At 48.6% G+C, this 24,576-nt stretch overlaps 1 protein-coding gene and 1 long non-coding RNA gene across 8 annotated transcripts in view; one reads left to right on the forward strand and one right to left on the reverse strand.

The window, feature by feature from the left end:
- Window positions 1–24,576, forward strand: part of LOC142585313 (solute carrier organic anion transporter family member 74D-like) — a 572,676-nt gene that overhangs the window by 414,590 nt on the left and 133,510 nt on the right. The window lies entirely within an intron of this gene.
- LOC142585312 (uncharacterized) lies at window positions 15,625–18,937 on the reverse strand. Its single transcript, XR_012829069.1, has 3 exons — window positions 18,568–18,937; window positions 16,557–16,766; window positions 15,625–15,722 (listed from the first exon to the last, which is right to left on the reverse strand). It is a non-coding gene; the product is annotated as an uncharacterized LOC142585312 (long non-coding RNA).

Below are 24,576 nucleotides of genomic sequence, written 5' to 3' on the forward strand. Positions count from 1 at the left end.
CGCGCGCCCGGTCGCATGGTGACGCTTTCCTTATTGTTTTTGTTGTTATTTATTTTCCCCCACGAGCTCCGCGGCAAACCGCAGGCTCTCGCGTATATTGGACAGGTGGGTGTCTGCGAACCGGAAAAACGCCTTCGGGGCACGCTTATGCAGGCGGCAGAGTCTTTCACTTGCCGATATAACGGCTTAAACCTGGGCTACAAGTTTAAACAACTATATATACATACATATACTCACGGACAACTTTCATTGGCCATGGAAGCGAAGGCTACGTAACCGAGGCGTTCCTTTGGTTACCGCTGTTGGAAATAGTGCCGCAATTTTGATCACCTTTTCTACTGTATTGCGTGGAAAATGAGCAACGTAATTGTTTTGTTTTCTACAGCGCGTCACCATTCAGCTATTGATACTTCGTTTTTATTTTCTGTAGTTTGCCCTGCTTTCGAGTTTTGCGCTTGCGAGGCCGTCGCGCGTTTTACGCAAGCCTCGAAAAGCAAAGATGGCGTCTTCGTCTGCCGCTGAGCTTTCGTCGCCTGCTGATGCCCACGTGTCAAGCTCGCCACTGAGACTGGTGACGGATATTTTTTTTGCAACGAATGGGGGGGGGGGGGGGGGGGGCGTCGAAGCAGACGAAAACAAATTGCTTGCAACGTTTGCGCCTGAACCAGACGAACTGATCCGGAACTCGCAACGGCATTGCTGATAAACTTGAGGAGGAGCCGGGACACCTCTCTCTCTCTCTCTCTTAGACATCCAATGTCTTCGCGGGAAGAAATTTGGACACCTGGAACTGGAGCGTGAATGGCGAGATGTGTGGGCCGGCAGTAGCAGTGTTATCAAGTTGGGTGGATGGCGCGCGGCATGTATATATAGCGTACGCTTTGGGCTCCGTCCTCGCCACCAACCCCCACACCTCCCCAGCCTGTCCCTACAAACCTTTCTCTCCAACCTCATGCCGGGTGGCTGACAGAAGCCACCAACTCCGACGGCCGGCGGTACCTTGCGGCATATATCAGTTCTACACTGAATAATGTCGCAATACAGGGAGCTCTGTACTGAGTTCCTTTTCACCACGCCACCCAAAATGAAAATAGCTTTTCTGACCGCCGCGCCTTGATTTTGCGTGCATAGAGGCTGTAGGAAAGGCAGCCATAACGCCTGACGTTTAACGTTTTTATTTAGTGTGAGAAACAGTAAACCATCTTAGACTGATAAAGTAGTCCTTCAAAACTATGTATTTACGCTAATTTCGCCGCCGAGACCCAGGCGCCGGCACATCAATGTGACGTTATGTATTTCAATCATCCACGACCATATAAAGCGTGCAGCAGTCAACGAAGTCAAGGAAAGCATAGCTGGGCAATTGGGTGGGGTTGAAATTCAAAATATAGAAAATAATGAAGGAAATGGGTAAAATGAAAGTGGACTAAAAAAAAGAAGATAGCTTGTCGTCTGTGGGGACCGCGAACCCCGCATCTCGACAGTTGTGGCTGCGAAAACGTTCTTGAAGCTTGCCAAGTTCACTCTTTGGATCACTTAGAATACACCGTGGTCCATCTTTGCCGATAAAAAAAAAAAAAGGTCAAGTAGGCTTTAATTAGCAGACGCCGTAAAATATCTGTGACGTCTTGGCGATCTGGTGCGATAAGTTCAATTAAGGCGGCGTCGCGGCAGCCTTTCCTTCTTGCGTATATTCAGGATTACCAGGCGCGGTATTTTGGCAAGAGTAAGGAAGGAAGGAAGGAAAAAGTGGAGAAGGAAAGGCAGGGAGGTTAACCAGTTTAGCTTAACCGGTTTGCTACCCTACACTTGGGAGAAGGATGGGGGCGATGAAAGATGGGGAAGGGGGAGAGAAAGAGGGAGCACATAGTACAGCACACACACGTCGTCCGTTAGAGTCCATCAATCTGGCACGGTACGTGATGCCACTGTCACAGCCGCTTGTCCAATCCCGTCTCTTTCAAAAACCGAAGTAGCCCCTTCTTCGCCTTCGCCTGCGTTGTCTTCTGTCGGCGGCATGTGAAAATCGTGTCGAGGGACAGCGGTCTAGTGTCAAGGTGCGCTAGACAAGACAGTGGCAAGAGTAGACATTTTGATATTGTATAAGGGTCATTTACTAATACAGCTCGAATGACTAATAACACCCCTCTGAGCCCTGCCTATATAATGCTCCGGTACACACGGCTGACTGCATGTTAGTGCAATCACACACACACACACGCACACACGCACGCACACACGCACACACGCACGCACGCACGCACGCACGCACACACGCACGCACGCACGCACGCACGCACGCGCGCACGCGCACACACACACACACACACACACACACACACACACACACACACACACACACACACACACACACACACACACACACACACACACACACGCACACACACACACACGCACACACACACTATCTATCTATCTATCTATCTATCTATCTATCTATCTATCTATCTATCTATCTATCTATCACACACACACACGCACACTTTCTCTCTCTCACTCACTCACACTCTTCCGTGTTTTCCACCCAAACGAAGAAGGTGAACCACATCTATGAACCGAAAGGGAGAGTAGTCCGTGCGTGACCCAGCGGAGTTTGCGGATACGCTGTTTGTGTCTCCTAGTTTCGCCTAGGAAAAAAAAAAAAAAAGGTTTCGCGCGCTCGCGCGCGCGTTTAGCGAAGAGGAGAGAAACCTTTCGCATCGTCCTTATTTTTTTTTTCTCCCCTCTATTCTCTGCCTTGGCCGGCGGCGACCTCGTTTCCCGATGCGGGTGCAGGAGAGAGAGAGAAATGGAGAGAGGAGGGACGGGGTGCGGCGCTGACCCGGGTCGCGAGCCCGTGTCCCCGAGGCCGAGCCCATGCACAGCAGCGCAGGGTGAACGGCCATTGATTTTCTTTCTTTTTTTCTGTGCCGCGTTGCGCGGTCCTTGCCCCACGCGCCACTGGCCTCGGCCCCGCGTCTGCTGACGTCGGACGCGCATCCCTTTCCACCCGCGCGCGCGGGGCCCGGGGCGCAGAAAATGGCACGCGCACTCTATTCGACGTCCCGGAGCGGCGTTACGCGTTTAATTGTAACCATCTGCCTATCGTATGCAACCTTTCCGTAACGCATACTACCAAAACGTGCAACCTCCCGCTATACTTATCTATCGCACGAGCATCGACCGCACCCTCAGTCAGCGCCTTGCATGTAGCTGCTATAATCTATGGTATAATCTCTCCACTCTCCTGCAGTGCAAGCGTCGCGTACATGCTATACGCCGTTTCCTTAAGGACGACGCCTTTCTTAGCAAAGCAGAAGTTTCGCGACGTTACTATCTGTGACGGCTCTTGCACTGGAGTGCGTTTTGTGCGCTTAATTGAGCGTGCTGCTACCGCCAGTCTCGTAGATTGTCGCCGTCGTAAAGCGCTGATGTAGCGTCTGGTCTTCGCTCGCGCGATATAACGAAAAATACGGGAGGTTGTACGCTTACCGTTGACGCAGCGACATTGAAGCCGCAGGTATCGTATACGAAGGAAGCGAGCCTGTGCATCGTGACGTCATGGCGCATCCAACTCCTTGGTGCAGAAACAAACTGTTTCGTAGGAACAGGTTTCGTAGTAAATTAGGGCTCTCTGACACATCGTGGCGTCACAACGCGTCCAACTTCTTGGTATAGAAACAAACTGTTTCGTAGGAACAGGTATCGTAGCAAATTAGGCAGGGCTCTCTGACGCTTGCCGTTACTTTTTCTGTGGTTTGAAGCGTCTGCAACCTTATTGTTAACGAAAATAGACAAGCCGGAAATGGTCTGGTCGGCACTCCTTCAAGTCGTGTCAGCGCGAGGGCATTCTTTGCGGAGGCTTTTGGTGATGTGATTGACGAACGAACGAACGAACGAACGAACGAACGAACGAACGAACGAACGAACGAACGAACGAACGAACGAACGAACGAACGAACGAACGAACGAACGAACGAACGAACGAACGAACGAACGAACGAACGAACGAACGAACGAACGAACGAACGAGCGAGCGAGCGAACGAACGAACGAACGAACGAGTGAGCGAACGAGCGAACGAACGAACGAACGAACGAGCGAACGAACGAACGAACGAACGAACGAACGAACGAACGAACGAACGAACGAACGAACGAACGAACGAACGAACGAGCGAACGAGCGAGCGAGCGAACGAACGAACGAGCGAACGAACGCTGACATTACGCGACGAGCGAATCAATGAACTAGCGCAGACGTGCATGCACGACCGACTGTGTAAATAAATCAGTGATATTCATCGAAGCTAGACAGAAAGCAAATCGGGCTGTGGGTTGTAAAACGCGGAATAAAAGTAAATATTAGGTCAAACTGTTGGGTTACGCCTCTGCAGCAGCAAGACGACTACTCTTACCATCACATTTGACTTTGTAAGCCAGAAAAGGCACGTGTACGAAATACAGATGGCGGCGCCGCTCGAAGGGGACGTCCCGCATTAGCTCGCCGTGACGTCATGGATTTTTGACAGTGTGTAGTCAGCTGTGGGGAACGAGTGGCTTTGTAGATTTTCCGTAAACGTATTACTCATTACAGAATGCCGGCATATCGGTTTCACGAAGTCGCGAAGCCGTTTAAAAGCCGCCAGAGTGAAGTTTACACAAACACGCGTCCTACTACCGAGCGTCATTCCCATGCTATGCTTTGTGCACTGTGTATTCTGGCCGTCAACTGCCATGCTTACAAGCTCTCGCAGTCAACTACAGGGCCAGATTTCTCTCTAGTAATTCGTTTTTTGTAGTAAACACAACTCTTGCGGCATGGCCTCTGTGATCGGGGCGACGCGCGGCGACTGATCTCGAATGCCGTGCTCGCGGCGACCGAGACAGACGCGGTTGCTCTTAGCGACCCGCCGTCTGGCGCGGTTCCTGTGGCAGCAGCCGGCGGCGGCAGCCGCCTTTCTCCTTACGTTGTCTCGTGCGCGCGCCAAGTTGGACGGGGCGTCGGCCCAGGAGCAGCAGCAGCAGCAGCAGCAGACAACAGAGACTCTCCTTTGCCAAGGCAGGCGCGAGGTCAGTGACAGCTGCGGCGAGCACGCGGTCGCGGATGCAGGCACCGCGTGGAAGCCCCTCTTCCAGGTCGCCCTTCGACGACGCCCGGCCGAGGAGTCGAGCGGTTTCCCCCTCCTTTGTGCCCACATTTCGGGCTATCGCCCGCCTCGGCAGTCGGAGGCGGTGACACTGCGATTTGCCTGCGACGCGTCGCACGCAAGAATAAGCTTTTGTTTCAGGGGAGGCACCTCCTTTTGCTTACCGATATGTAAAAAAAAAACAAATAAATGCCATTGCTCGGCGTCCACTCAGTCGATATTGAAAGGGCGTGTTGTGATTCCAGAGCTTACCTACCGTTGGAAGCTGATTTTATTGCTAAACATTGATTGATTCATTCTTTGATTGTTACCGTTTTGTTACGGTTCAGACACAGCGGCTATACGACAGACGTCGTTGGACCATCCGCGATTCTTAAGCGTGTACTGAAAGTGTGGTACTTGAGTTTCTCTCCTTCTTTCTTTCTCTCTTTTTTCTGCATTCAGTTTCCATCGTAATTGGGCTGCCTTGGCTGGGCATGAAACCCACGGTTTTGTGCTCAGCTGCAGGACCCCAAAGGCTCCTTAGCCATCGTGGCGTGTTTGCAACGACGTTGTTATTACGGCTATATGGGTGCTAAACGACCTTTCGAAACGTTCGTCCAAATAGTCTATATAAATTCTTTCTGACAGGGTCATTGGATCCAGCACAGTGAAAATTAGAAGGGATTATTGTTCACGTCAAGCTTAATGTGCGGTCGGGTTGGCTTGCCTGAGCCCCTGCCTTCTGATCTGCCGAACATCGGCGCCCTTTGCCGTAAGTCTGTCATGCCACTATCCCCAAGGGTATCATCCTCAGTTACGCAATTTACGCTGTCGCTGCTTCGAGCCTTGGGCGCGGCTTTTTTTTTCTTTCGCCTTTTTTTTATTTTGACATTCCGTCACGCGCCTATTGCGGGCGACTGTGTACGCGAAAGGAAGAGAGCTCATTCGCCTACTGCGAAGCAATCATCCACAAAGAACGCCGCGGCGATGTGGGTCAGCGGAACAGACCCGGCGGTCGGTCGCGGGGTATACCCTCATCACACTCCCCCTTTCCTCCTCTTCTCCGCGTACCCCCTCCCTCCACCCGCCGCCCCAACTTCGCTCCCGGCTGCTTCACATGTGGGCTTCAGTCGGCAAGCTCACGAGGGCGCCGATTCACTCCACACTGATTTCACAGCCGTGGACTAGACTGTGAGTGAGCGATAAAAGGGTGCGATTGTAAGTGGGCGCGAAATGGGATGAGTGCCGGTGAGTTTTAGCGGAAACGCGTGTGAACAGTGAACGAATGAATGCCGACTAACGCGAGTGTCACCCGAAAGTCGGTGAGTTGGAGTGAGTGCATACGATCGTAGTCACGTGACTGTCGCCTAGCGTCGGTGGGCGCGAGTGCGGATGTTTGCGATGGTTGGCGATTGTGTGCGAACGCGGAGTACGAGCACGAGTAAATGGAATCGAGTGTATATATGAACGCGAGTGAGTGTCGGGGCTAGTACGCGTTGGGTGCGAGTTAGGAACCTGTATGAGTGAGTGCCAATGACTGCCAGTAGACACGAGTGTGACTGAGCATAAAGTTCGAAAAAAAAAAAAAGTTAGTACCCGTTATCGACCTATGTCTGCGGAGCACAGCTTGGGCACGAGCTCCCTCCCTCGCCCCTCCCCTCTTCCGGTGATGGGGAAAGTGCGGCTCCAAGGGAATAGCGAGCGAGCGATGCGCGCTCCCTGCCTGCCGTCTCGGCTCGCTTTACCGTCGCCGCGGTGAAGCCGGCTTCGTGAGTCGTAACACGTCGCACACGTATACACGCGCCCCTCGTTGTGACGACGAAGCGGGAAGTTCCCGGGAAGGCCGCTGCGCGGCCCGTTGTCGGGGTCAGTCGTACGTCTTGCGCCTGCAGTGGCCGCCCCGCTACCAGCACCCCGTCGTTGCTTGACTGCCTGCCTGCCCGAATCGGGGACGCTCATCGGGCTCTTCTTCTTCGGTGAGCCGGTCGCAGGGAGGAGGAGGAGGAATGGGAGAAGGCGGGGAGGCCTTGCCGCCTCTTTGGGTGACGGGCGGTGCTCGTCCGGGCCGGCCGCGTCGCTGTTGCCGAGCGCCCCATGCGCGTGGCACGGGCGGCGCGCGTTCCCAAACTGTAGCGGGGCAGAGAAGAGGGAATACCCGAAACGGTGCCCCTGATTTCGTTCCCGCAGGTCTCTTGGCGTAGCGACGGTAGTTTGCCGCGCGAGAGAGCGGTTTGCGTTGGGATGGCACTTATAAAATGTGTGGTGTCTCTCATTTTCACCCAGTTATATAATTCGCTCAGTTGTGTGTACTTGCGAAGCGTGATTTGCGACGTGCAATCAGTCTCCGCTATAGCATGTGTTTGGGAGAGGAACTTAAGAAATTTCGAAAGCGTTGAAAGTTTAGTTGACGGGCTATGCACTTTGGTTGTATATTTACGGGGGCCAAATAAAGAGAGATAGAAAACCTTTAGTGGGTACAAAATCGCACAGCGACGCTCCCTGCCGGATGTTTTGGTCGCGGTTGGAGCCCTCAGTCCAGGACCCCGGGAGCCGTAGCCGCAAGACGCGCTCTCCTGACTAGAACAAGCTGGTCCCCGGAGTCGACGTGGGACACCAAACGCGTCATACTGTTTTGTGCGGTCGGATGTATTTACGAGGTATCGATTTTGTTTAATTGGCGCGCCCACGTGGCCCGGCAGAAGAGTGGCCGGTGCTTTCCAATCGGGGCAAGTGTGTGGATAATGCGTAGGATATGCATCGCACGATAAAACAGGGCGCCAATAGGTGAGCTTCCGAATCTTTCTGCGTAAAGTGCGAAACGTGAGCGCCTCAGAACCATCCGACGCCGTCGCACGACCGCTCGCACCACCAACGCGTTCGGCAAACTCCCAACACCACGGGTTCCAGCATGTCTCGGCAGTCCGACCTTGTCATCCACCAGATCGAGGAGTTTTGACACACGTGTGCCGACAAACACTTAAATCGGAACGCTCAGGGTACGATTGCATGGGCGGGCGATCCTGCCGCGGTACTGACAACCGCGTCCAACGAGTTTTTCAATAGATTACATCAAGATCGTGATATATTGCAGCAGCCGGGTAGTATAGCCAACCTTCGGAAAGTAAGGCGCGATTTCAGTTGTTCCCGCGTGGCTTTTTCAACGAACTATACGGTGTGTACAGTTACTATCGCTTACACGTGATTTCTCTAATCTAGACCAGCTGTATAAGTTACAGCAACCGTGCTGGTCGTATGCTCGTCTCGTCTATCCGTACACGCTTTCGCGTTTGGGTTCGGCATGGGTAAAGGTTTTCGCTTTTAGTCAGTGTAAGTGTAACACATTTATCCAAGAACAGTGATTCACCAATCTCAGCCTCAGTAGTTCCGCTAATTCTTGGGAACGAAGCAGCCCAATGTCAAAACAAGACGACGCTTCGAGGTCCGCGCGGATTGCTTATTTACAATGGAACCTGATGTTGCCTATAACCGGTCTGTATTGCGCCGAACTTGTTGCATCACTAGCTCAACTAATAGCATTTCTGACTACTACTTTATGACTCAGTCAGTCCACGCATCTGCTGGAAGGCAGACTCCGGAAGCCAGGGGGTTGCGAGCTTGCACCGCTAGCTAGAAGCCTTGCGCGTACCAGAGAGAGAGAGAGAGAGAGGGGGGAGGGAGGGGAAAGAAAGATGTATTGAAAGGAATCGAACGGGAAGCATTGAGATCGAGCGCGCAACGGCGGCTGTGACGTAACGGGCCTCTTTACATAATCCAGCCGAGCGAGGTTTCCCGCGTCTGCGCGAAGAGTTGGTCGCTTCCTCTCCAAGTCACACCACTGAACCGCTACTCCTTGACGTGCGTCACCGGCTCCCGCGTAGCGTTGGCGCGGAAGTTCTTTTGAGAGCTGTTCTACACACGTGGCGGTCTGCTATGCGCGCGCTTCTATTGAAGAAGAAGCAGCAAAAAAAAAAAAATGTTTAGAAAGAAAGGCATAGAATCAAAGCAAATAGAAGTTGGCAAAAAGTGAGGAAAGATGCCGATGATAATGGAGCGTTATCCCTAGCGGCAGCAGGGCAGGCACCCTGCCTCTAGGGAGGAAGCAGGAAGCGGCAGCGCTAGCATTTTCATTCTTCGCTTCCCCTCGGAGAGAAAGTGGGGAACAGAAACGACAGAAAGCAAGCAAGCAAAAGGAGCTAGGAAGAGAGCGTTATGGGGGTAGAAAAAAAACGTTAGCACGTAAGAGGAAGGGGGACGGCAGGGGGGGGGAGGAGGGAGAGGGACAAAAGAGAGCGCCGGTTTGAAATTGGAGCTTTCTCCACTTCTGAAGCGGCTGCTGTCTGTTGTGTCTCGTCGGCTCTGGTTTGGTTTAGCTCGACTTGCCTTGGCGGGTGGGGGGTATGCCCCCGGCGGGGACCTTGGCATTGAACTTCCATTTTCTCTTCGCCCGCCCTGGTATTTCCTTCGTTTTTCTATATTTTCTCTCTTTCTTTCTTTCCCTCCATCCAAGAGCACCCTCCGCCTCCCACTTCCCCCATTTTCTGAGACGACCCTGAAGCCCTCCTGACCTCGTACCCCGGAATACGGGGGTTGCCGCTGTCCCAGAATCCGCGCCCCTATTACGCAATTCAAAACCTTCCCCTTCGTTCGTCGGGGCGAGTGCAGGGGTGCGTACACAATGCGGATCGGTGACAATACGATTGGTTTCTTATTGTCAACACTGTGGTTATTGTAACAGTCCTTCTGTTCGACTCCCCTTCAATGGCTAAAGTCTAATGTTTCCGCTTCTTCTTTTGTGTGTGCGTGGGGAGGGGGTGGGTGCGTGTGTGTCTGTTGTTTCTGAAATTAGGTCTTCGTTTGCAGAGGGAAATATTAGCTAGCCCTGTTTGCTGAACTTTGAGAATGCGTTTGAAAGGAAAGCAAGTCATTGGATAGCGAGCAAGTACGCAAGTAAGCCAGCAAACAAAGCTATACCATCGGATCTAGCTGATAATAATCCATGGTAAATGAACCGCAGATTTTCGATAATAATCAGTTGCTAGTTCGCGCCTAGTTTGATCGGTGTCATCTTTTGCGTCCCTCAGTATCGTAACAGGCTTTGTTTGTTTCTTTGTGGTGTCCACAAAGTGAAGTTAGGCCTAAAAAATACTTGGGCTTGTTTCACGGGTTTTAGTACTATGTAGTGGCGCGTTTTACTATGACGCCAGCAAGATAAAAAAAAATGTTCCATAAAAAATGTTTTTACATTGATGCAAATGCAGATAGTTCCCCAAAACACGTACAGTGCAGGTGATGTTTTAATTACGGGCAAGAATGTTGAATTGAGCGTCACACGAAAAATTTCATGTTTCAATGGAACCGCAGTATACAGCGATAATGCAGGATAACAGGATGTGCACCAATACTCAAATAGGAAGCGGTTCCGTGTGTGATTGAGAGCTGGTGTCAGATATGCCTCTGAGGATTTGTGTATAGTACACGAGGTACGCGATAACCATATGCTGCGGAGAAGTGTAGGCCACTCCGTTCACTGTCTCGTCTTATCCGAGGGGGTTGACGAATAGCGTTGCTATGTGTGGCAGTGAGCGAGTTCCCGGTTACGTAATAACGGGACGCACTCGAAACGGCGATGCGACGAAATGTCAAACTACATGCCTTCGAGAGGTCGCGCAACGATGGTGCATACGTCTTCGTAACGTTCCCGCGGATGTCCCTGCTATTCCGATCACGCGCCCTTTCCCTCGAGCGGTCGTATATCGGCTGCCATTTGCGTCACTACTTGCCGTGATTGACGTCACGCGACACCCGAGAGTTACTAACTACGGTCGTGTCTCTGCGTGTGCTGGCAGAAACAAGAGATATAGCTCAATTACAGTTCACGGAATAGCGGAGGCGGGAAGGGGAACAGCGGTAAGCAGGTTCTGTCGACACCTAGTGACTCTCGCGTTCAGTCAGAGCACGTGCGTAACGGTTATTGCAATGAGACTATGCTTTACTTATGCGCAGGCGCAAAGGCAATCGGTAATGACATACTGTTAGTATATACATATTTGCAATCTTTTAGTTTTTCGATATTGAGAACAACACTCGTACAATGTTCCTAACACGTTTTGGTTTAACTAGGCGCCACAAGGTGTCGCCACTGTAGCGCAGCCCCCCCCCCCCCCCCCCCTGTTATATATATAGGGCCTCTGGTGTGGACCGACCGTAGGCGCTCATGTATTTCTGAAAGCAAGTGAAATTACCCTCCTGGGACAATGCGCATAAGACGTTAAATTACGAGCATCACCCGAATCATTTTACACACGTGGCGTATTTTTTTCAGAACTTCTTTTATTTATTTGGCGGGAAAGGAAGCGATAAAAAGAGAGAAAAATAGAACCGAAGGGGCCAGACTTCACTTGCATTTGGCGCAGACACCTCAGCGCCGGTACGTCAGGACGACGTCGCGGGTATAGATGTATTTTTTTTTTGTATTTGTAGTGTTTTAAAGGAAAAAGTTCTCAGAATTTGGCAAAAAAAAAAATCTGAGTTTTTACGTGCCAAAACCACAATCTGATTATGAGGCCCGCCGTACAGTGCGGGACTCCGGAATAATTTTGGCAACCTGCGGTACGTTTTTTGAATGGTACTTAAACGTAAGTACACTAGCGTTCTTTTTTTCCCGCTCATGTTGTTGCCGCAGCCGGGATCCAACCCGCCACTTCGAACTTAGCAGCGCGACACCGTAGCCACTGGACCACCGCGGTGGTTCCGGAATATGGTAGGTCGAGCCACCGGTTCCTTTAGATTGCAACGTGCGTGGTCCTTCTTTAATGATGGACAATTAAACAGCGCCCGCGAACAGACGCCCTCAATACCCGTGACGTCACGACAAGCTGGTGCGGACACTTGGCGGTGGCGTCGCCACCCGTCTTTCGATTCTGGGCCCTCGGGTTTTTTTTTTCCCCTTTTCTTTTTTCTTTTTTTGCTTGGCTTACCGAGACCCTCGCAACATAGTATGTACAAGCGGCCGTTGAGCTATTGAATAAGCGCTATTTGCCTAATGCGGCTTAACTTTCCCTTTAATGCGACTCCGCTTAGAGTACGGGGCACGAGGTCTTTCTTTTCTTGAACCCCCTCCTCCTCCTCCACCTCTGTTTTCTCGTTTTTTCTTTTTTATTCCTACTCTTTCGAGAAACCTTCACGCGCTTTTATTTGCCGACGGAAGTTCGCCATTGAGCTTTCCTCGCCTGTTTGCCGGCGTGCGCATTGGATCGAGTGCCTCTGCACCGCGGGGTCCCAATCACACGGCTTATCTTCTTCTTGTCGAAGAAAAATACGGCTGCGCAATTTCCTAAGCTTCTTCTTTTTTTTTTCTGCGACATCGGCGAGTCCGACACGCGCGGTATATATGTTGGGGGTGCGGACGAGGCGTGCGGTGTTCGTCAAACCGCCATCCCGTCGTCAGATTTTTCTCTCTTTTTTTTTCTGTCGGTATTATCCTGTAGCAACACGGTATCAGTGTGGAAACGGCGCTACCGTGTTTTCTACGTATTCGCAGGAAATGGCATTCGTTTATAAATAACGAAAGACCGTACGTGCGGAGTGCTCTCTCTCTCTCTCTCTCTCTCTCTCTCTCTCTCTCTCTCTCTCTCTCTCTCTCTCTCTGTATCTTTTATCTTTTCTTTTTCTTCGTGTACCTATAGGAATTCCGGATGCAAAATGTTATTCCGTGGAACCACGCGATGATCCGAGTGTCTCTTCTTCTGCATTCAGCTTAGTACGCGGAAAGAAATTGAATTCTTGGCACTAACGTGCCGAAACAGCACAGTGGATTATGAAGGACGCCGCAGTGGGGCCACCTGGGGAGGTATTCTGTAGGAGTCCACCTAGTAGACTGTCCATTTCGGCAGCTGCTGATTGGCTGGGGCTGCTCGTGCAGCGGCATCCAATCAGCAGCGGCCGAAATGGACAGTCCACTAGGTGTACTCTTGCAGAATACCCCCCCCCCCCCCCTTTCCTGGTTTCCTTAAGCGTGCACTCAATGCATGGCACGCTTCTGCATTCTTTCGCCATGGCAATGCGGCAGCCGCGGCCGCAAGCGAACCCGCGACCTCGTGCATAGCAGCGCAACGCCATAGCCACGGAGCCTCTGCGCCTGGTTAAGAGAGAGAGAGAGAGAGAGAGAGAAAGGGGAAGAAACACGGTGAGTAGAATTGTAGGGAGAACCTTCTGAACAATGGTTGCGGGAAAAAAAAAAAAACTGCCCAAGCACTCCGTACAGATGGTTAACCAGCGAAGCTGAAAGGTGAAACATCACTGGGTTAATCCCGATGGTTCAATAAACGACGGCTTGGTATAGGCTGCCGGATCCTCGGTACGAAGCTGCTGCTTGCGCTCGGCTGCACGAGCCTGTTCTTGTGCCCGCATCGGCACGGCGTATACGAGCTCTTTCCCGGTTCTGCTCGCGGCGTTGCTGATCGAAAGCTGCCAGCTCCTCAGGAGTACGCGTAGCTTTCATCAAGCCAGTCTTGTCAATGGGAATTTCGGGCCAGTTAGCGTGACGTCATGGATCGGAGTAAACAGACCTTGTGCTACCTAGGTGGTGTTGGCTAATCGCGCCTCTCTTTCTCTCTCCTTTTTTTCTTGCGCATGCGCATGGGGTTGCACCGGAGGAGTTTTCAGCGGACAGGCGACCGATCGACAGACGGACGGACGGACGAATCGGCTATAGCTATGTACAGCTTCGCTTTAAAAAAGAAATAGAAATAGTCATGTATATTAAACTGAAATTTGCCTTTGATCCTCTCCAGTAATAGTAATCTTTTTAAGCGCCAAATGAATGACGATGCGGTTATGCAAGAATACGTTACCGCTCTAAACTGCCTTCCTTTTTCTCCTCTTCTCCCTTCTGTCTCTCCCTTCGAGATTCTTTATCTTGTTTCTTTTTTTTTTCACGTATGCTTTTTTGTGTTTTGCTGCACTGAGTGAGTGTTTCCGGCATGACCCTCAGCATACCTTTTCCCCGCCGAACTTGCGCCTATACACTCTCCTGGCGTCTGACAAGCTCAGTGCAGTCTTTGAAGCTTCAGGCGCCGTCGTCTCGTGGGCTTGACTTCGCGGCTGTCGCTTATTTATAGCCTTCCTCGAGAGGGAATCGTAACGCCACACTTTCCTCGTACTATTTCGTTTTCTTCGCGCACTTTTGCTATTTTCCCCCCTGACGTTTTCGACCCGTTACACGAGCGTAGCGTATACCGTGTGACTTATCCCACGTTCCGCTTCTTTGCCACGTGACGCTTACTTCTCCGTATAGCCCCGATAGGGCTGTTATCGCTTTTGGCCTCGCTTCTTAAGTGCGTCAAAAATGTGTGACAAGAGAACCGTCGAAAACAGGCCAGTATAGCACTCGAGAGTTTCCTACGAAAATCAATAGGAGGAACTCTTGCGCCAGTGTCGCTTAAATTGTTCGCGCTCTAAATTGTTCTCTATGTTCGTTTCTACGAACCAGCTTCGGCTTCGGTACCTATGTGGTAAATATGCGTCGTGACGTCATGATGCATTGGCTGGCTCCGGCGGTATCGGTACCGGTGCCCGACACGTGTGGTACCACCGATACGTATACCCTATACTACCGCGCGGTGATGTTGGTACCGGTACAGTATATACCAATGGTACCCCCGATACCACTGCACGGTAATGGTACCGCGTGTGGTGGTACACCGATGGCATATGGGAAGCGTTCTCGGATTCTTCCCTCGTGGCAACTAGCGTTTTGAGACGCTGTCGTCGAGGTGTTGTCCCTCTGGTCGAAGACGCAGATGTCGTCATTTGGGACGTTGCGGGCCTCGGTATAATTTCTATGGTTCGTTCACCTCATCCTCACCCCAACTCGCTTAGAAGCCCTTACAAAAATTTTTAGTAACATTTTATAAACCGTCTTAAATGTTACTAGAACCTATCGACATTCTATAAACCGTCTTTAGACATCGTAACAACTTCCTAGTAACCTCCTACCGACTATTGGCCACCGATATTGAATTGAAAGTATAGATATAAAATGTCGATAGAATTCTTACCGACTGCTTATTATCTTATGTCGTTAGAAAGTGTCAACTGTGAAGCGACTATTTATTGACCACCTTTATACATCCTAACAACTTGCTAGTAACATCCTGTCGACTATTCGCCACAGATAGTTGACAGGATGTTACTAGGAAGTCGTTAGGATGTATAAAGGTGGTTAATAAATAGTCGCTTCATAGTTTTTAGGAAGTACATAAAAATTTTATTCAGAGGTAACTACTTTTGCAATTATGTATTGCAAAAATAAGCTTTGATTATCTCTGAATAAAATTTTTATTTGCTTCCTAAAAACTGTGCTGCGACTATTTATTAACCACCTTTATATATCGTAACGACTTGCTAGTAACACCCTGTCAACTATCTGTCTGTGGCGAATAGTGATTGCCAAGTGGCTAGGTGTGGCATGCAACAGAAGAAGACAGGTTTCCATTTGTGCTTGAACACATCCATTTAATATCCCCAGGCTAGTAAGGAGGACGAGTTCTCCAGCTGCCCTGGAAGTAGGCTGAAATGTTGCGTTGTGTAGTCTAGAAAAGAGAAGAAAAAAGGCAATATATTAGTTTTGCTACAGTGACGTTGCAACACACCATGCATCTGTTTCTTAAAAAGGAAGTGCATAAGAGACAAGCTTTCAACCCTGTGAGCTCTAAACATCTCCACTTGTTTTGTGCAAAGTCCTAAAAATGCATGAAATGACTGAATTAGTGCATGAAAGCTGGGAGCGTGATGGATGTGCGTAACACCAACAGATGCACGACACATAAACTCTATCATACCAATTGTCATCTACAAACAAAAGCTGTAAATCAACTTCAGTTTAATGAACTTCGATATTCGTATTGTGACCAGTACATGGAAGTTTCATGTGTGAATTATCTTAGGAAAGGCAAAATGCCAGTCATAACTGTGCTGCAGCTTTGCTTGGGCACAGGTACATAGAAGAGTTGACTTTTGTGTTGCACTTAAGAACCACGAAATGATACAAGCAACATGTAAGCAGTTGAACAGGCATTACGGACGTTCTACAGCAAGATTAGAAAATGCCTTTGCTGTGCAGGCAGACATTGTCAAAGTGAGCTTGTTACTAAACATGTTAGCTTTCCACAAGACAGGATATTATATTATCAGTGCATTCATATGACCAGGGCCTCTATCACAAAAATACATATGCCAACAGTAATGACAATTTTCTAGTTATGGTGACAAAGCTTGCATTATAATATGCTATTATAATCAGGTTAATAGCTATATTAGCAGGAAAGAAAGGAGTATACCCTAAGATAGCACTGAAATTGCCATGAAAGGAGTTTTGTTGAAAACTGCACAAAGAATATTAAGATGCTTCTTTGTGACACACATACCTACTATGGTGTTGACCTTCTTGGAATCCAACGGATCCTTCTGTGGAAGGCATTTGACAGCCGCCCAAAAAAGGACCTCCCTTCAACGTCTTCTATTGAAAAAGGAGCTTTAAGGAGGTCCTCCGCGAAGTGAAAGCCTGAGTTGTTAGCATCCAGGCACAGCCTCTTCAGCATGCCCTTTTCAACGTATACACCGTCACCGATGTTTACCTGTGAAAGAATACAACAACCACAGATTCATTTTATACACGTTTGATCAAGGAATGGTTAGGAAGTAGGATAAGGTTTGCAAAAACGAAAGTCGCTGCTTCTCGTTGATTCGGTTTAAAGAACAAAGCAGCCTTACGTATACCATACATGCATTGTACTGAGCTGTGCACTTTTACGTAAGACTAGAAAGTATTGGGAACTTCAATGCGAAAGAAAGACATGCATCTGCCTAGAACTAAGCAAATGTGTGCCACCCCTTGACACAGAGTGAGATCTGGTGCTGTTTTAGTGATTAGCAGACATTGAAAGCTTCAAGCCTCATCGAGTATTGGGCCAAGCTGTGCTTGATTAGTGACGCACAAGTGCTCGAGAACTATCAAACAAGATGCAATTGTCTTCAAATACAATTCTGACTTCCCCTTGCAGACATGCAGTTTTCAATTTACTGACTGCACTTGGGTGTAAAGATTTTGTCTGACAGAGTGAATAAACCACATACACAAGCAGCATTTTCATAGTTAGCATAGTCTTTAATAGGTACTGATACCTTCAATTTAGAAAGCCCTGTATATTGGGCCTCATCAAACTAATTTCACAAAAGGTTTGTCAAGGTAGAAGCATAGAACTTTAGTCATTAGAAGACAGGTGAAATGAGTTAATTATTGCAATTATTACTGAAAATTAAATTCTAGACTGCTCATCCCAATGAGAAATTGATGCAAGCAGTTTGTACATGCCACATAAGCATTTAGATATCAAAAATAGGTATTAGAGAAAATCTTCCCTTAGAGGTTCATTAGTACAAGCCGCCATGCCCTCGAGGAGACATAACTTCTTTTTCTGTAGGCAGAAAGACGCTCGAGTATTTTATTGACACATATATGTGCCCATGCATATATGTCATCTCTGTTGTAAACCTTTTTTTCATGTACATGCAAGGTGTGTTTATAACATCTCATTGTGCACAAAATTTGCGTAATAATTTAAAGACCGCGATTTTGTAGCGATGGTATTCCTTTTCGCTATTCGTTAGTGGGCTGCTGACCGACGCCCCGGCCCGTGCTACGTACTGCAGCTGCCGGCCGTTAGCGGTGGGCGAGAAGAGTGATATAGAATCGAGGGGTAAGTATCGCTACAAAATCGCAGTCTTTAAATTATGACGCACTGCCGTAACCTACGATTGCAAGAGCTGACATCTCGTTATTAAGATTTGGTTGGTCTGTCTTTCTTAAAGGCCGGCGTCTGATTGAAATGTCTAGATTAAAAATGCACCTCGTTATTGTAATATCGGCCTATATCCGCTCTGTAACATAGAAGACAAATACGCGAAGACACTCAAGAACATAAACAATACACACAGGTTCTCGCGACGCGGACCTCCAAACCGAACTATATACATACAAAAATCTTCATACAAGCTTCTATCTGCTTAAGCGTCAAACATAGCAATCGTGTGTCAACGCGCGAAGCCCATGATACATCGACGCATACATTACACATGTACTGTACTTGCGGGAATGCCTATATAGCGAATAACTTCTTGCCAGGAAACTACCGAACGAACACCAACTTTCAATGTGTTTTCATAATTGTGTGCCCATTCAGGCATAGCAATCAAGGCGGGTAGCAGAATGCAAGTACGCTGTAACATCAGAGGAAGCTTTCGTGAAATTGCTTGCTAAATGTGCACAACAACATGGTTAACATACGATAGGAAAGCGCTTTGCTCTAGCTAGTTACACAACGCTCATTACGTAAATCATAAGCTTCAAGAATGCGCGCAAGCGCCAAACTTGCTTACCTTTCAAGACTTGGCAAACGCTCCTTCGTCTAACAGGTACAAAGGCACCGACGTTTCTCTGGCGCAAGCACTGTAGAACTTCCGATGAACTCCAGCTCCACAAAAGCACAACCTTTAACAGTCTTCCAAACACTACAATTCGAAGCCCCAGTACCAGACTTTTCACGAGAGCGCGGGCAGGCAGCTCGGCAGAACAAAGGCAGCTCGGACGGGCGCTGTACTAGGGCACTCACTGACGACACTGGTGGATCGCTCGAAACACACGGCGAACTAATGGCGTTACACGAGTCCGGAGGGTTTGGGATGGTTACTGCACACGACAAGGAGCACGTTTTGTCTAGGCACTTCTAAAACATAACTCAAATACCACCTTACTGCAAGGAGCATTCACTACAACCAACGTGGTGTGTCGACCAAACAGATACTGCAGTAGAGCCACTCTGCGGTTTTTTAGAAAAATGTATCTTAAATGAAAAAATTGCGTGTTTTTTTCCTAATAACATTTCATAGAGTCCTTTAATATATTTGTTTGGTCCAAAAATGTGTACTTTGTACTTTGCGATACGAAGCTTAAGGAAATGTATATATAATAAAAACTAAGCGGATGTTGCCTTCAAGATTCGCAGTTGCTTCAGGTGCATGCAGGTTGCAAAAGCACGGCCTTCGAGATCAGACTTTGTCACTCAAAGGAAGCCGTAGTGGGAGGCGGAGAGGCATTAGGCCCCAATCGTTGGGTTTACAGAGCCTAGGTAGGCTTCCTTATTTATAAAGAACATACGGGGACTTCAGCCGAACCATGAGCGAGCTATACAGACACGCGGTACGATTCGGTGTCCGATCCGACGTGCGGCGCTGCATGCTACGGCATGAGCGGCGCGTAAGCTCCGCCCACATCCAGCTCCCCAGCTTGAGTTCATATCCACGTCGAGAAACGCAATATAAACAACTCTGCACAACACTGCTTCGCTTTACGCGAACGCTGTCGATAAAATTATGCCCCTGTGAGTGACAGAACACTTCATGACGGCGCGTTGTCCACTGACGGCTCCGCTAAAGCCAGCGATAGGGCCGGTAGGCATAGCTAGGCGGACGTTGCAGCCGACGGCGCTTGCGATCCAGCCCGAGCTCGTCGAAGAGCGCTTATTTTTGCCAAAACAATTAACACTGTACACTTAGGTCGGCCGTAATTAAATACAATTGGTTTACTTGACGCAGTCGTTGCGAAGGGCAAACGTGCAAGCGAAGCGAGCGGCCTCGCTCAGATGGTCGGTGTGTGATGTCTGCTCGCGAAATGCCCTCGCGTCGCGGCTCCCGATCTCACCAGTAGCTTAGTGCTACTGTACAAGGCGCTGGTTTGCATAACAGGCACACGTTCGAGATAATTTTACTGAACTGTTAACTATTTCATGTCAGAAACAAACTGCAGCAGGCAAGGAAAAAGAATAACTGCGAGAAACCGGCCAGCCAGCATCGCCTCCGTGGAGGGAACGTCAGAGAACGTCACATGCCAGCCGCGCTGCCATTGGCTGCGACCAGACGACGGTGCAGTTGTCGGACACGTCGGACGATGAAAATCTGCCCGGTTTGTCGCACGCCGGACGTCCGATCCGGCGCTTCGGCACGGCAAAACACCTCGATTCGGGCTGCAGTTTCGGCGCGTCGGACGCCGGATCGGACCGTGTGTCTCCCGCTTTAGTTGGCGAACACGAGCCGATCAGCGCGCCGTCCGTGCAGCTTCATCTAGTGCTATGGTGCATGGCCTACGGGCTTCTTTGACACCTACTGAGCACAAATTCATGATCACCGCTCATATACACGCTTCCCATGGCACTAGCTGTCGTGTTTTCGAGAATACGTGCCCTCATCTTGAATTGGTGAGACCATATTTCCTCTTAGCGTCCGGTATTAGAAGCAATTTTTTTCTATGAACATTCTACTATCATCTGTTACTAGGAAGTTGATTAAAAATTAGGAAAACAGTTACTGTGCAAAAAAAAAAAAAAACATTTTTTTTAAAGCAGCCAGTCTTTGCATATTCATTTATAGTTCAGATGCTGTTATATGTTCATTTTTCACTAAATCATTTTTAACAACTTTCTAGTGACCAGTGTTACTAGAAAGTTGATTGAAAATTGTGGAAATTTACACCTGTCCATGAAACAAGACTGTCTTGCACCAGCCATGTTCACTGAATAATTATAACCTTATTGAATAATATTCATGCATGTTTTGTAACTTGGGTTATGTACTTTAAGAACATAATTATTTTTATTGACTTCCTATTGAATCGTGTTTCTAAAAAGTTAAGATAGTGTGTCTTAACTTTCTAGTAACTTTCTTTTTACATACTGAAGTTAGAAAAGAAGTAACCAACTTTCTTTTGACAAACGTTACTAAAAAGTAAAAGTCAATAGGATGTTACTAAAGTTGATAGGATGTTGATAAAAGTTCTAAAGAAAGTAAGGAAGCATTTTTGTATGGGAGGACATATAATGTTGCTTTTCATCGACGTCAACTATAGGTAGAATCGCCTTACAGATGTATTTATTGCGATAGCAATTATATGGACATTCCAAGCGAATTTTTGCCGTCCTAGCAGGCGTCACTGTCGGGTATCCGTATATATTTAGCTACATGCATGCTTTATGCCAATTCGTGCTATATGACATGCGGTATGTGCGGGTTATATTGCCACACCGTTCTATCACTAAAGTTGCTCATACCAGGTCTTACATTCTTGACAAGAATGATTCCTCGGAATTTTGAGAATGGCAGTCCACAAACAAATGTCATGAAACAGAACACTGACGGCGCATGCCTCGTATCTTAAATATTCTCAGACTTAAATATTAAACCTGAATATGATGTGACATTATTGGCGCCGCTGCGCACTACCTAGCTCTATGAGATCGGCCCAGGAAAGAGGTTTGAAACATACGCAATACGCAAAAGTGGTGGTAAAGTCGCCAAGAAAGACGTTGGAATTAATAAGCAAACATAAATGAAATTGTGCGGTGGCAGGATTCAAACAGAGGACCCCTGGCACAATAGCTCGTTTTTACTTAGCTTTCAGTTGCTTCAATTCATACTGCCACTATACAGCTAGGAGTCTCACACTTCGTGTGTTATTCCATCATGCTGCCATATCGCACTCGTTGCTTCGCCCCTATGGCGATACTGTGATATTCCTTTGTGTGAACAGCATTATCATATCTAAGCCTTGTCACATATACGCCTTCCCCAAATATTGCTCTGTGTCGTGACATCGCGATAACGAGAATGACACCGGGTCCGGCACTTCGAGAATATCTATAGTATCAAAATTAAGATATAAGTGTTTCATAATCTTCACACTTGCTAAGTGCCATCCTTTTACTTGCTAGAAGCACACGGCATTAGTTATTATAGAACTTCGTCAGTACGTGTCAGTATTCCTTTAATTATAGCGTCCCGAGCAGAGGCTGTGCAAATACGCATGACCTTAAGGCAAGCTACAGTGCGAGTATACTTGAGCGTGGTGTCGCCTTCTCTCCCCTTTTGTTCCTTTTTCTTTCCGTGTTTTCTGCCATGTTGAGTATCCGTGCACGACAGGGCTGACATTTTCGGTGTCTGAGAATGTGTACTAAAAATCCAGCTACCGAATGCAGAAGCAATCCAGGACTGACATTTCCGGTGTCTATAGGAAGTTGAATTCAGCTCCAGAATCCACAAGCGATCCAGGACTGACATTTTCAGGGTTTTATACCGCTGTCATACGGCCACTCTAAATCGCGATCAAGCCCGATAGGGATCCCGAGCCTATTGCGACCTAGAAATTCGATCCCGATCTTGCCCCATCGTGATCAAAAGTGCGCCGTGTGACACCCGTGTTAGAAGTGTATACTAGGAGTCCAGCTCCAGAATCCAGAAGTAATCCAGGACTGACATTCTTGGTGTCTTAGAAGTGTACTGGGAATTGTCACGTCTCAACACCACAAAGGCATTAACTGGACGTTTGCCACAGGGCAAACACCCGCCCATCCATCAGCGCCTATCCAAACGTCAACGCAGCGTGGACACCGACTCTTGACGGGTCCCAAAAAAAAGGCCATCACCCCACCATTACTTAGTAGCCTGAACTGAGGAGGAAAGGGGGGGGGGGGGACAACGACGATGACATGGGAGTCGCAGTTAATTGGACGTTTGCCACGAGGCGCAAACCGCCACCCATCTTACAGCGCCTTTCCAGAGGTCAACGCAGCGTGGACACCGACTCTTAACGGGTCCAGAAAAGGCCGCTAACCCCACCATTACCCGACAGCCTGAGCTAATGATATAAGTGGGGCGGGAGGGTTGGGGGCAACGGCAGCGACCTTGCATTCGAAGGTTGCTTTCTTGCCGCATATTCCAGACCATCGGGTTTCGGAGGCGGAGGTACTGCGGAGAGTTGCGAGCATGGCCGTGGTATCGCAGCGGAGTCGACGATTGTCATTTGCTGCTGGACGGTCTTCAGGTTCCCTAGTCGACTCGCCTAGGGAAGACGACTGTATTAAAAGCGGGAGACTTTTGGAGCAGCGGGACAGAGGGTCCCGATACGAACTCGGACGTTGGACTTGCTCCCGCATGGAGTGGGCTTCCGTAACTGGAGCTGTGTAACTAAGCTAATAAACCCTTTTTCCTTCATTCTTACAACCTGACGTAGCAGTCGATGGACTTGGCGGATTCCTCGCCCTAAGCCGCAACAGAACCCACCTTCAAAATCCAGAAGTAATTCAGGACTGACATTTTCGGGGTCTTAGAAGTCGACTAGGAATCCAACTTCAGAATTCAGAACAATCAGAAAGGAAAATATCTGGAGGGAGCAATACGTTACACAGCCAGCCTTGGCAAGCGAACGCTCCGTGAAGCCACAGTGGTGGCCCTACACGTGACCTCATGCGTCGAGATCACGGAGGAAGGATCGAAATTTTCCGAAACGTTTGGTTCCCGTAGCTGTATGACAGTAGTTTTTATTAGGTACGCGCTCGTTCGGCTGCCCTGCCGTGGCTTTGCCTACAGAGCGGGAACACTAAACCAACCGCGCACTTTAACGTACGATCACGTGGTGGGCCACCACTGGCCCAGCAGATTTCGGCTTCAATCACGTTGCGGTATGCTCCCTCCACTTTTTCCCTTCCTCCATGATTCAGAAGTAATCCAGGGCTGGGACATTTTTTGGTGTCTTAGAAGCGTACTAGAAATCCAGCTCCAGAATTCAGAAGTATAAACCAGGTCAGCTTGATGTTTTTCATTAGTGCCACTTTAATTCTATAGTGGTAGTACTTGGAAGAACTTCAAGCTAGCCTCATGAGAACTCCTGGTCCTCCAGTGGAATTCTCTGTTTGTTGTGCATGTTTTCGCTTACCGTTATTTGGCGGCAGTCTTTAACGTGACACGTGTCGCGTTCACTTTCACATTGCGATAAGTCAAGAATTATTGCCCACTTTAAGCGTTTTGTACCGTTACACAATAGCTGTTTGTTGTCAACATCGGCTTATCGAGGAGCATAGAAAATGCATTTTGCTCACTTCATGGCAGGGACGTCTTGTGTTGGCGTGCCTCTCAACCTAAACAACTCATTCCATTATTGTGCATGGAAACTTGTGCACCTTAATTATTGTATTATATTAATTATATTAGTACTAATTATAGTAAATCTGCAACTAGAGCGCGTTGACAGAGAATGCATTCTTGGCGAATCGGTAATCCGGTGCGAATTTGCACCTAGATGTGTCAAGTCGCCTTTGTTAATGTATACCATCGGTTATATGTACAAGTTGGGGCGTGTCTCATGAAACTTGTGAAAATCAAAGCCGTTGAATCTGTCGGACAAGCGCGACTGGCAGGCTTCTTTACATTTAGCACCTTCTGTATTGCCCTGAGTTCTGACTTTGCCATGCTTAAATTCACGAGGAAACAAACCAGTCCTGAATAATAAGGTGCGACTCTTTTCGGGTACCTACAAAATACGATGACGTGGTGAACACGAGC

Source organism: Dermacentor variabilis, chromosome 6 (assembly GCF_050947875.1).
Source record: "Dermacentor variabilis isolate Ectoservices chromosome 6, ASM5094787v1, whole genome shotgun sequence".
Taxonomy (NCBI): Eukaryota; Metazoa; Arthropoda; class Arachnida; order Ixodida; family Ixodidae; genus Dermacentor; species Dermacentor variabilis.